Genomic DNA, 13,714 nt, shown 5'->3' with positions numbered 1-13,714 from the left:
GATAAAAATGATTTAAAATTTTAGATATTTTGCCAGGCATGGTGGCGCGCGCCTTTAATCCCAGCACTTGGGAGGCAGAGGCAGGTAGGTTGCTGTGAGTTCGAGGTCAGCCTGGTCTACAAAGTGAGTCCAGGACAGCCAAGGCTGCACAGAGAAACCTTGTCTCAAAAAACAAACAAAACAAACAAACAAACAAACAAAAAACCAACACAAAACCAAAAACCAACCAAAAACCATAAATGTGTGTGTGTGCATGTGTGTGTGTGTGTGTGTGTGTGTGTGTGTGTGTGTGTGTGTGTAATAGGTTGGCAAACAGCAGATTGGTTATTTCAAAAGGACTAAGTAAACCATGCACAGTGGCCCAAGCCTTTAATCCCAGCTCTCCTGGAGGCAGAGGCAAATGGATCTCTGAGTTTGAGACCAGTCTGGTCTACAAAGTGAGTCCAGGACAGCCAAGGGTACACAGAGAAACCCTGTCTCAACAAACCAAAACAAATTTAGATATTTTATGGGCAAAGAAGCAGAGGAAAGCCTTTCAAACTAGAGAAAAAGCAAAGAAAAAATAGGGATGTGAAGTTAAGTTTAGAATCAATAATAATACAACCAGTTTGCATGGAGGAGACAGTATGTCTGGGTTGTGGTAAGCTCAGCTCACATTCAGTTGGTATGGCAACCCTCCCTTCCTTTCTCTCATGCAGCATGATATATATGATACCATTTATATTAGTCAAGGTTCTCTGAAAAGATGAAATTGACATTATAAATACATATATATTAAAAAAGAATTTATAATATTGACTTACAGGGTGCTGTCTGAGTAAAACATTGGCTGTCTCACACCAGAGAAGCTGAGCTCTGGTAATTGCTCAGTCTACAAGTCTGGATGTCTTTGTAGTCCTAATCTAGTACTGAAGTCGTGAAGGATTCCTGGAGAGCTTGTGGTTTTTAGTCTGTGTTGGAATGCCCAAGAAGCTATTTGGATACTGGTGAAGGAATATGTCAGCAACAGCATAGTTAAACTTGCCAGTGATATAGAGGGCAGTCAGGCCAAAAGCAACATTTTCTTCAATGTCATTTTATCTAGGTAACAGAAGGTGCCTCCCACATATAGGATAGGTAATCCTGCTTAGAATAATCTGATCAAGAAAATCCCTTATAGGAGTGCCAGCCAGTTGTGTTTTAGTTGATTCCTGACAAGTTGACAATCAAGATTAGCCATCACAAGTTCACCCTTTGTCAACTTGAAACATAATAATATCTTATGTCATGCTTAATTTTGAAATGAAAACAACAATCAGGTTATAATTTCACCTATCATGGTGTAACTGTACCATATACAATCTCAAATGCATTTAATCTTTAGAGTAGGTAACAATGTTCTTTGAGAAGTGCTTGTTCTTTGAGTGTCTTATTAAACATCACAATATAGATTCGTATCACTTAACCACTGCCACTGTCTTTGTTACTACATTACATGAATTACATGGTAAAGAAACAGAGGGAAGAAACTGTAAACATAAGCCTACAATATAGGTATGTATGCATGACCTTGCTCTTAACAAAATAGGACAGAAAAATTCATGTCAACTATCATCTTTATTTCAGCGACTGGTCACATGGTCTTAGTAGTTGTTTACCCTCCTCTATAATTCATTCTGAGTTTTCTCTAACCTCACCTAGTACCTCACTAGGTTTTTCTTTTCCTGAAGAGTGATCCATATCTTCAACCATGAACAATCTAGGCCCTTTGCCATTTTGCCTGGGTTGCATTGCTGAAGTTTCCCATTTATTTTTTAAATGTCTTTTTAAAAATTATAACATAATTACATCATTTCCCCTTCCCTTTCATCCTCCAAACCTTCTTCTATACTTCTTCTTGTTATATTTAAATTTTATGACCCTTTGTTCATTAATTATTATATATGTTCCTAAACACATAAATATAGCCTGCTTAGTCTGTATAATGTAACTTGTATGTATGTGGTTTCGGAGTACTTGGTATTGGAAAACCTATTGTATTCTTCCCTGGAGAATAGTCCTCCCACTTTTAGCATTCCTTAGTTGCCTGTAGTTCTTTATGGAGGGCTGAGGCCTTCCAGACTTTCCTTCACCCATAATAACATGTCTATTGCTGTTCTTGCTCAGGTTATATTTGAGTGGTCATGTTGGTGAGATTTATGGGTGTAGACTCTTATAGGAGACACAGTCTTACACCAAACTCCCTGCTCCTCTGGATCGTACAATTTTTCTTCCTCCTCTTTTGCAATGATCTCTGAGTCTTGTGTTCTGGAATTATATTGTAAATGTATCTGTTGGGACAGGCTCCACATTCTGAATTTTGATTAGTTGTGGTTTTCTGTAATGTCTTCATCTGTAACAAAAAAAAATGTTTCCTTGATGAAAGGTTTCCATTGACTTTAATCACAGCAGAAGTTAACACCAAGAGGTGTCCTAAAGGATTTCCTCTACTCCAGACATAATCTTTCTTACCTCTGTTGTGGAGAAGTAATCCAATTTCCTCCTGGGAGTCTGGATCAATCACTCCTCTTGACTGTTTTTATTTTTATTTTTAATTTTTTTTGGTGTTTTGAGACAGGGCTTCTCTGTGTAGACTTGGCTGTACTGGACTCACTCTGTAGATCAGGCTGACCTCAAATTCACATCAATCAGCCTGCATCTGCCTCCCTGAGTGCTGGGATTAAAGGCGTATGCTACCATGCCCAGCTCTCAGGAAGTCTTAGCTTCCAGTTGAATGTTTGTTGTGTCTCTTGGTAGAATCACTTTCCCCTCTTGGAGCCAAACTTCTAGACTATCAAAGCATGACATCATGGGAACTGGAGCGATGTTGAGTGGAACTGTTTCCATTTCTTCTCCATGGTTCCTGGACCAGTAAATCTTGGCTATAAGAGAACCAGTATCACATATTAGAAGTTAACTCAACTATACATAACCTTCTGGAGAATCCTTCTCCAGTCCTACAGGCTATTACAAACTAATTAGACTGTAACTATGTCTGTAAAAGACCATTCCATCATTCTATCAATCCAGATGCTTTAGGATGGTGGTGAGCATAGGTAAAAACAAGTAAATTCCATGAACATGAGTCCACTGTTGTATTTCTCTGGTTATGAAATGAGTTTCTAATCAGAAACAATGCTGTGCTGGTGGATAAGACAGTCTGTAATTTCGGATTATAGTTTGGGCAGAAGCATTATTTTCAGGAAAGGCAAATCTATAATCAGCAAGGACAAAGTGCTGACCTTTCCCTGATGGAAGTGATCTAATATAGACAACCCAGTGCTAAGATGTTGGCTGGTAACCCTAGGGAATGGTGCCATATCAAAGGCTCCATTCAAATGGCGCTGGTCTCTGCTGCTGGAAGATTTGGCACTCAGCAGAAGCAGCAGTTGCCAGATCAGCCTTGTTTAGTGGAATTCCATGCTGTTGATGCCATGCATAATATCAATCTCTGTCACTATGGCCACTTTGTTCATGGGTCTGCTGGGCAATGAAAGAATGGATTGACAAAGAAAGAGGATAGCTGTCTATAGAATGGGCCATCTTATCTATTTGATTATTGAATTCCTACTCTGCTAAGGTTATCCTTTGATGCATTACACTGGACACAGGTGTCATCACATTCTCTGCCCATTTGGAACAATCTATACACATAGTTTCCCCCCAAAATATCTTTCTCATCAATTGCCTTGAAAGGAACTTTATTGAAAAATTAGTTCCTTTTTACAGTTCAAAGCTCCAAAATCCTTCTACAGTCCTCCCCCAAATAAATATGGCTAGGTCCATTACAGCAAGCTGTGTACTCATTTCTGTTCTAGCTTTCTTCTGTATTACTGTGATAAACACTGATCCAAACCAACTTAGGGAGGAAAGGGTTTAGTTAGCTTACAGGCTAGAGGTCATCACCAAGGAAAGCCAAGGCAGGAAGGAACTTGAGACAGAAACCTGGAGGCAGTAACTGAAGCGGAGACCATAGAGGAAAACTGTTTACTGGCTTGCTCAGTCTCCTTTTTTATACAACCCAGGACCACCTGCACAGGGTTGGCCCTCCCACATCAATCATTAATCAAAAAATGCCCCACAGGACAATCTGACAGAAGAAACTCCTCCAACGATATTCCTTCTTCCCAGATGACTACAGTTAATGCCAACTTGGAAAAAAATACAACCAGAACATCAAGCAATGACCTTCTTCGTAAAAGAAAAATACTGAAGACTGTAATTCTAATGGGGTTTAATGTATGAGTGAAACCATTTCATTTCACAACTGCCCAAAACAAGCAGAATCAATTGCATTTGCAAAAAATGGATCAACTACTTTACCAGCACCCATTAAATCAATATGAATGTCCAAAAGAACACACTTAAATGAATGCCTTTTCCTCCCTACAATGAGCAATGCTGTTAAGGATCATAGGGAAGGTCATATACACAGTTTAGAAGCTGCATGCTAGACCTAATGGCTTTAGGTTTTAAAAGGGCCTATTTATCTTTCTCATTTACAGTCAAAATTGGGGGAAAAAAGGGAAGAGTTGCTCCTAGTAATGGCAGGAAAATACTACTGTTTCAGAGAATGAACTGGCTGCTGGTCAAGCTGCTTCATCTTTCAAGGAGGTTGTCCATGGTATCTTGTTCGGGTTAGTTTTTCTTCTACTATTCCCTTTGTGCATGAGACCATTTGTCAAACCAACAAGTTGGGGCATTTTCTTCAAATAAGTGCCAGTGCTTACTCACAAATAAGCTCTGCCTCAGTGGCAATGGATTGTATCTGAAGATTACCATCTTACATGTGTGTGGATACATTTCCCAGGTTTATTCCAACAGCTGCATTTTGATGATCTGCCTGGGGAATAACTGTCAATGGATACAATGCAGGCAGCTCATCTCACCAGTGAATAATGTGCTGTGTGGTTCCAGTATGTGGAAAGGATCCTCTTAGGTCTTTTTTTGTCTGGAATGATTTCCAGAGATGAATGAGTGACCAAGACTGCTGACACTTTTTTTCTGAAGACAAAAACAAACTAAACTAAACAAAAAACACCATCACCACCACCACCACTACCAAAAAACAACCCATGCCTTTGACAATTGCCCCCCAAGTGGCTTATTTGGGGGATAAAGTTTGCATATAATATAATATAATATAATATAATATAATATAATATAATATAGTAATGTGACAGATTATATAGTTGTCGAACTGTTCCTTTGTCTTGCTGTTTGTATACATTGGTGTTATCAGCATTTCAGACAACAAAGGAACATGATCTTAGGTATCTGGTTTTTGGAGTTCCCAGTAAGGGGTCAAATCATGTTTCTTTCACATCAAACTAGACCATAGAGTTGCACAGAGACACATTTGGTACACTATAACTGATTGTGTCAGATATCAAATTGCACATGGATATAGGAATGGCTTAGCTAGAGAGATCCGGTCAGAACTAGTAGAACATATTGTTATTTCCAGAATCTCTCAGGGATTAAATTAGAAAAAAAGGTAACTTTTTCATTTATGTAACTGGATACAAATTTGGAAAGACCTAAGTTTCTACAGTTTACAGAAGTAGAATTTTTATTTGATGGCCAAATTTTTTTTCTTTTTGTATAGGGTTACAAATTAATGTTGTTTCCTCTCTAAATGAAGGGTTCTCAATATCATTTAAAGGAGAAGTTGCTGTGGGTAAAATTCCTTAGCCCCTCTGTATTATTTATATGCCCTCTTGGAGTGGTGGAACTGTCTTTCATAGAGTTCTCACTAGGTAGAGGCTTAGTGAGCAAATTACATCTGAGAAATATCCTTTGCAAACCCAGGTGTGAAACTGATGGCTGCATATGTGATATTAATCCAATTTTATTGCTTTAGTGGGTAAGTTCCTTCGTAAGTGGCTGATGCAGTCTGGAGAAAATCTTTCTGGTATCTTTGACTAAAATTTATACAGTTCATTTGTTCACAGTAGTTTTCTTCTTTCTTTTTGTAGTTTATGTTAGTCTTGTAGTAGATTGCTATAAAGATGACTTCATTTTTTTCACTGTTCTAATCCATGTATTTGTACAGTCACACACCACACTACCTATGTTTTTAGATATGAGACTTTCTTTATCACATTGGAACTATAGCACATGTAATTAGGCCAGATGTGCAAGCTGCTTGTCTATTGAGACATTTATTATCTCACTGTGTGTACGTGTCCTGTTGAAGATGCTAATGAAGAAATATGCTAGTCTGATTAATAAAGAGAACCATGTGGCTCAGCATCCCTATTGTCACAGCCAGCAGCTTTCACTGTACCTGACATGTGAATAAGGCTGTCTTAGACAGTCTAACAAATAACCAGTTACAAGCTCACAACCATAGTATAAACATATTGCAGTAGAACTAAAAAGGCATAAGAATCAGACTTTACATTTTGAATACTTATATTTTTTGAATTCACTATTTCAATCGTATCTGTTGTGTCTTTTTGATACAGGGTCTGGTGTAGTACAGGATGACCTGTGTCCACTATGTAACTGATGCTGCCCTTGAGTTCTAGATTCTACTTCTATTTTCCCAACACTGGAAGTCCTTCATGCACCACCATGTCCATTTTCAAATCAAGCATCTGCAGGAACTTAGAGAAAAGTGGTTATCTACAATATGAAGTTGATATCACATTTGGGTATAGAATTCTACATCGTTTTTTCCTTACAATGTTAAAGCAGTGGAGTGAATATATTAATATATCTAGTTAATACAAAAAGAGAGTTTTCTCTTATCTGATTAATTTCTCCCAAATTAATATTCTTCAAAGTATATTTTGCTTATACAATTCTTTAGCACATAGTAATTAGTATTCTACTTTAATAGGAGATGTGAATGCAAAAGAAACTTCAAATAGCTCCATTGCCTCAGACATAGGAGAAGTTACATTGTACTTTAATTAATCTATTCCAATTCTTTCAACAATAAGTCAAATAGTAATTCTCAAGTGCTAATTTCTATAATTGTCAACTCACATCAATTCTTGTAGAGAAAAATGAAAAAAAGTATTTTAAATCAGAAAACAGCCTTTTGATGGTCTATGAAACAAATAGCATGTTTAGAATTAGAATTACTTGACAAGAAGGAAAAAGGAAGACATTTTGTGAAAAAAATGAGGAACCCCCCCAAAGGTCATTCTAGTTACCTTAGGACAGGAGAAGCACCAGGTCCTAGAGTAGGATGACTCAAGTGAGTACAAAATGGAACAAATCACACATAGCTTTATCTGAGTCTGCGGCTGAGTATTTTATGAGCCAAGAGTGCTCCCTTTAGTGTTTTGAACGAAGTAGATCATTTTACCTTCCCACTGAGGTGTGAACAAATGGAGGGCATCACTACACAGACCTTGAGGCCTTAAGGTGAATTATTCAAATAGAAAATGGCTGTGGTGACTGTATCATAGGAACTGAATGAAGTTTGCTTAAAAGACAACCAGCAAAGGGGTGTCTCTTCACTGGACTTAAGAGCCATTTGGCTGGCCACAGAATTGTGATTCAAACAAATGGTTCTTACAAATTACAAAATCTGAGGGTGTTTTCTTAAGTGGCAACAGATAACTGATCATTTCCTTTATTCCCTTTTCAAGAGAACAGAACAAGCCCTGTAGGAATCTAATGGTACATGCAGTCAAGTTAATAACTCCCTGACAACAGAACTTCTGACACAATGGTAAAGTAAAATTTCCCCACACAACCCACAGTTTCCAAGTCAGTGCTTACTCTTGATTTGCTGATGATGGCGTATCATTCTTTAGAAAGAGTGGTTCAAGAGGACTTGTGGTGGGACATACGTTTTTAAATTAAAACTTTTTGTTATTTCTTTTCGGCAATGGAGAATTTTCCATTACTGTTCTCATATATGGCTGCTTTTCATAACAGGACTCTCTACACCTGGCAAGTCCTAATGAGCCCACATGCATAATCTTGGCCTCTTCAGCAGCATTCATTAACCTCTGGAATGAAACTGATCCCTTTCACTGCTTAGACCTACAGTAAACATAAGGATTGTTTTGGCTTAAGTGAACATTTGAGCCTTGTCAGCTGTCTCCCTGGTCATCTTGTATTATGAAACTCAGAGATGCTAGATTAACTTGACTCAGGATCTGTTTATTTCATGAAAGAAAAAAAAATACCCAACCACAACAATATCGATTATATTTCAAAATCTCCCTATTTTAAGAAAATGGTAATAAAAATTTAGATTTAAAGGAGACATACCAAATTCACATTTTCACTGTGAATTTCAAATAAGATGGAGCTCTTTTTGAAAGGGTTTTCTCATATATCAGATGCATCCCATTTTTATTTTCTATATAGAACCTAATAAAAGAAATGAAAGTAGAGTGGAAACTAGTAAAGAATAGGGAGGAGAAAGATTGGAATAGGGTTAAGGATGAGTGATAAGTGGTGCTAAATAGAGGAGCATCTCATGTGCATGGATGGGCAGATCCTAATGAAACAATGTTTTGCAGAATTAATTCTGGGGTAATGACAAAAAGCTGAGCCACAGTTCCCTTGGCATCCAAGCAGCTACTATGCTTTGATGGTTTTGGATTTCTTATAATTCACCGGTGCTTGGCTTTTGTTTCCAATTTCCTCAAGTAAATCACATCCTAGTAAACATAGAAAATTAAAGGATGTCCACCTTTTGCGTTAAAGGGAGACATTTTTTCCACATGGCTTTTCCCATCCTTTCCCTCTTTTAGAGGCTTTCTTATGTCTTATATTTTCCAGATCCTAGCAAAAGTAATGAAACAGAGTCAGTATCTCTGAGCTGACCTGTAGGCAGGTTGAGATAGCTTTTTGCTAATTGAGCCTTCTGTAATCCTGAAGCTATCTTCTCCCTGCGAAACAGGCCTAACTGCTTCTTGTGTTTGTTCCCAAACAACTCCTGTTCCATGTATAGAATGCGTCCATACCTGTGGTTGCTTACACATATAATATACCAGAGCATATGGCTCTTAGGAAGGAAATGGTGTCTCATTTTGCTTTTTACCCCGAGCATAATCCTTAGATATAATATCTGCTCAATAAATTTGGTAGACAAAATGCATGTATGATCCACGCAGGAATGTGGCTAAGTGGCTCTTTAGGGAAAAATAATAAAGACTGAAAGAGCAAAGGACAGTAGCGCAAGACTGGCTTCAGGCTCTAGCTCCAAATCATACTGAGAGTGTATGAGACTTTAGGCAAATTATTTAATCTCGTGGTGTCACTTCTCAAGATGCTTTGCTCATAGTATATACACACTAAAGAAACTACTAGTCTCTTTTAATATTAGTAGGTGAGGCAGAAAATACATTGTCTAATTGGGTTTTCAGGATGACATCCATTTTTACTGTGTTGGCTCAGTGCACTGGGGCAGCAGTGACAAAAGGAGAGCTCTGCTTTCACAGGAAGTGTAAAAGTCATCTGAAAGATGTATGGTATTTTTCCTCAAAGGTTGATTGAAACTAACAATCATCTAGGGTTAGCTTATATTGCTCTTTTCAGGACTTGTCTGACTATCTAATTTGGGTGACATTTTGTGCTTAAAACATTATCAACAGGACAGAGTATTTTTTACATCAATAGCCCAGAACTGCACAAAAGTGGTTAAGTGTTGTCCTTCCAAATAGCAACCTAGAGCGAAAGTGTGTACACTAAAGTAGCAGCTACTGCCCAAATATTTTGGACTTCTTTTTGGAGACATACCTTTAAAATGGGTTTATGAGCCCCATAAGCAACTAGGTTCTTTCTTCATGTTTCCGTTCAAGTTGTACACACCCTGCATGATGAACATACCCTCTGTCATCTGATCCCTGCCATCAGCCCTGGCCTTTGGCTTCAATTCCACAGCATAGTTTCCAAAGAAGCCAGCTTCTACTATGACAGACTTTCTAATCAGTGGGGAGAAAGGGTTTTTTTCTCTTGTACATTCACTGAATGGCTCTTGGAGTAGAAAAATGCTGTGTGTTATTAGCTATTAAACCTTGGAATATTAGGTTAACTATGTAAAGAATGGAAAATTCCTTTAAGTATTTTTACTTCATTTTTGGTAACCAAACTATAGTTCCTTCACTTTTAGTTTTAGGCTAATATCTTCAACTTCAAAAACCAATGTGTGTTGTTGTAACAAAAATAAAGCAGTGTGGTGCTGGGGAGATGGCTCAGCTTGCAAAGGCCCGAAGACCCAAGTTCAATACCTGTGTCCTACATGGATAAATGAAAGGAGCGACTTCTGCACTTCTCTCTCTCTCTCTCTCTCTCTCTCTCTCTCTCTCTCTCTCTCTTTCTTTGAATTTTAAAAAGTAAGGCAGTGTGTTCAATAATAAATTGTTTCCCTCTTCCTCCTCAAATGATATTTCCCAATGTAAATAAATATTGTTAGTTTTATGTATTTATTTCCCTACAATTCTATATGTTCACATATATAAAGGTATAGTGCCCTCTTTTGTTTTAATCTCTCTCTTTCTCTCTCTCTTTCTCACTCACACACACACACACACACACACACACACACACATTTCTACAACTTATTTTTTTTTACTTCAAACAGCTCCCAAGTAGTCCTTAAGTTTAATTACTCTATATTTAATTCATGAAAAATACCTGAGCTATATTCCACTAAATAGATGTAAGCTAGTAAATGTATCATTCTGTTAGTAGTAGACTTTTTGTTCATTTTTTGAAGCTGCTATATGTTATAGTGCACTTCTCTCTCTCCCCTCCCTGCTATCCTACTATCTATCTGTCTATCTATATCTTTCCTACTAACTTTTACTTTTAATTCTATAGAATGCATCCATTACAATGAGAATGTTTCATCAAATATATTTAAGATTGTGGTAACTTCTTTACTTTCAGAATAGAAAAAAAAAACTGAAGCCATGTGACAATTCTATGAGCAACACTGTAATGAAACCGTAAAAATGAGACAAAATTGTTAAGTTGGTGAATAAGATATTACATTTCTTAGAATTGCCTCTGTAGGAGCCTAATTGTGAGGGATACAAAGGGAGCACAGGAGCCCAATGGCTAAGCATAAGGTCATTCCTGGTCATACTCTTTCTCTGTGACCTTGGACAAATTAGAGCCTTGATGCCATCACTGAGTAAAGTAGGGGTTGCATAATGCACAGAGTCAAAGCTTGTATAGAAGATAGACTATGATGATGCACCCCAAAATGCTCAGCACATGGTTAGGTTACTACGACTTCCTTTTATTCTTAAATATCCTTTGGAAATTGGATTCTACTGGTAACTGCTCAGAGCACCCAACCTACTAGGGTAGCATAGTCTAGCACCACAAGGGAAGTAGAAAAGGAAGCAGATGCTTATTACAGTATGGATTCTCTCTTTCTATCAACCAGTAATAACAATGAGTTTATGCCCCTGGAGAATACTTTGGAAAATAGAGTGTAGGGAAAGAAAGAAGAAAGAATTTAGTGATAGCAAGGACACTTGGGTTCAGTCTGACTTAACCATGATTACTATTGCCCACAACTTTGTGAAACACACTAGCTTGCATACATTATAGAGGTGACTGATTTTCAGTAAGAGACACCCTGGATCTGTAGGTCCCTTCTAGATCTTTGGGTAATTTTCTCACTATAATTAGTCTCCTAAACAGGAGTGCATTCTTTAGGTTGGTAGGAGAGTTCTAAGGAAATGAAAGTACTCTATGTATTGTTCAGGTCCCTGGTTTATATAAGTTGTTACTTTCCTTAATATAGATAGGCAGAACCTCTGGAAACCCAAATATATTTAGGTTGCAGTATTGAAATGGCTGCAAACAACATGTGTATTTTCTTTACACAGACTTCCTGAAGACAGTCTTCAGGCAAGGCAATGCTTACCTGAAATAAACGGCTGACAGAGAAGATTGTTGGGGCAGGAGAGATTTCTTAAACATTCCTAAAATCTGATCAGAAAGGTGACTTTTCTCCTTTTACAAAGTAGGCCAGGCACAGGCTGAAATTAATGTTTCCACTGCCTGTTGTTCCCAGACACACATAGCCAGTGGAAAGACTATAAACAGAAAGCGTGTGACTGGCCCTTGTCTGCAGCATTTTGGCTGGATGTTGAGCTTCCCAGCCTTGGAATGGCTCACTATTTCCTTCATCAGTAGCCTTTAGTATTCTCCTTCCAACTGGTCTAGATGCTTGATTAGACTAGTGGAAAGAGCATTGGGCTGGGAATTGAGGCCCAGAGGCCCCGTCTGTGCTACTGACTCACTCTGACGTAAGGCAAACCACGACCCCTTTTTGAACCTCAGTTTTCTCATCCGTTACACAAGCCATTGGAACTGGGGTGATCTCAGAGTTCAGGTTATGGTTTTACTTATTCTTCTCCACCTCTCACTTCAGAGTCATCCTCATTCCATCTTCCTTCATGGAGCACATCCATTTAGGCTAATTGCAGGATGTTGGCGAGCTGTCCAGGAACATCTGAAACTTTGGAAGATTCGTTTGAAATTAATCAGACACAACAGAACATGCAGGTGGTTGCTCTTTCCCTTCGACTCCTGGCCCCTGGGATTTTGCATCCTGGAAGGTGTTCATAGGCCACAGCTGCAGAGCACAAGCCTGTGGAGTATTGCCCAGAAGTGCAACCTCTGTGAATAGGAGGGGCGAGGGCAATACTGCTCACTTGGTTGGATCTTCCTGGAGGGGTGAGGAGTGAGAACGCTGATGGAAAGGGTACAGGGTACGGGTCAGAGAATCCAGACATAATGACAGTATGACCTGAGGTCACAGACTTCATTTCTTGACCTTTTGTTTTCTTGTAAGAGGATTTACTTGGATTGATGTCATACAGGAGACAGTCTCACATTGTCCTACTGTAATCTTCCAGACCTTTCCAAAGATGCTGGTGCCTGGGGTCACACAGACATATATTCATACAGTGGTCTGGCATATTTTTTTTTTTGCTTCTTATCAGTGCCTGAAACTCCCATATGCCTCCCCTGCTTCAGTGCTTTCTGCTGTTCAGCTGGACTTTCCTCTCAGCCTTCAAATTTTGGAGACTTTTCTATGTGTTGCTGTCAACCCAACTCACTGTTTCCTTAGGGGAATCATTTTCTCTTTAAAAATCCATCCCAAATGTATATTCTTTGTGAAATCTCTTGCTATTTTTGTACTCCAAGTTGTTTACTTCCTTTTTCATGTTTCCATAGGATTCTGAGAAATCTTTTAGTATGTAGCCATTAGTCTCAAAGTTTTCCGAACACACGAACCACAGATTTTGGTGTTAAGATGATGCTAGTAATAGTAACAGATAGATTAAAAAAACTTCAATTTCAATATTTTAACAAATAAACTTCCTATCACTTACAGAAAGTCCAGGTATCAATAACAGTGACATTTGGGGTTGCTGTGCATTCTGCTATACAAAACTATTCAGCTTCCATACTGACCCATGACTTGTGCTTTCAAGTACCTCTATACAGCTCACTAATGGGAGAGAAGACAGAAGATACTACGTTTTAGGTTTTTTCAAAAATAATAATAAACTTTTTAAGAGTTTTATGTGTATGAGTGTTTTATCCAAGTGTTTATGTGTGCACCACATGTGTACACTGCCTGGAGAAGCCAGAAGAGGACATTGGATCCCTTGGGACTGGAGTTATAAATGGTTGTTAACCACCATGTAGGTGCTGAGAACCAAACACTGGCCCTCTGGAAGAGCAGCTGGTG

The sequence above is a fragment of the Acomys minous genome, assembly GCF_964271855.1.
Source record: "Acomys minous genome assembly, chromosome: 7".
NCBI classification, from domain to species: Eukaryota; Metazoa; Chordata; class Mammalia; order Rodentia; family Muridae; genus Acomys; species Acomys minous.
The sequence above is the reverse complement of the archived record's forward strand: the minus strand, read 5'-3'. Positions refer to the sequence as shown.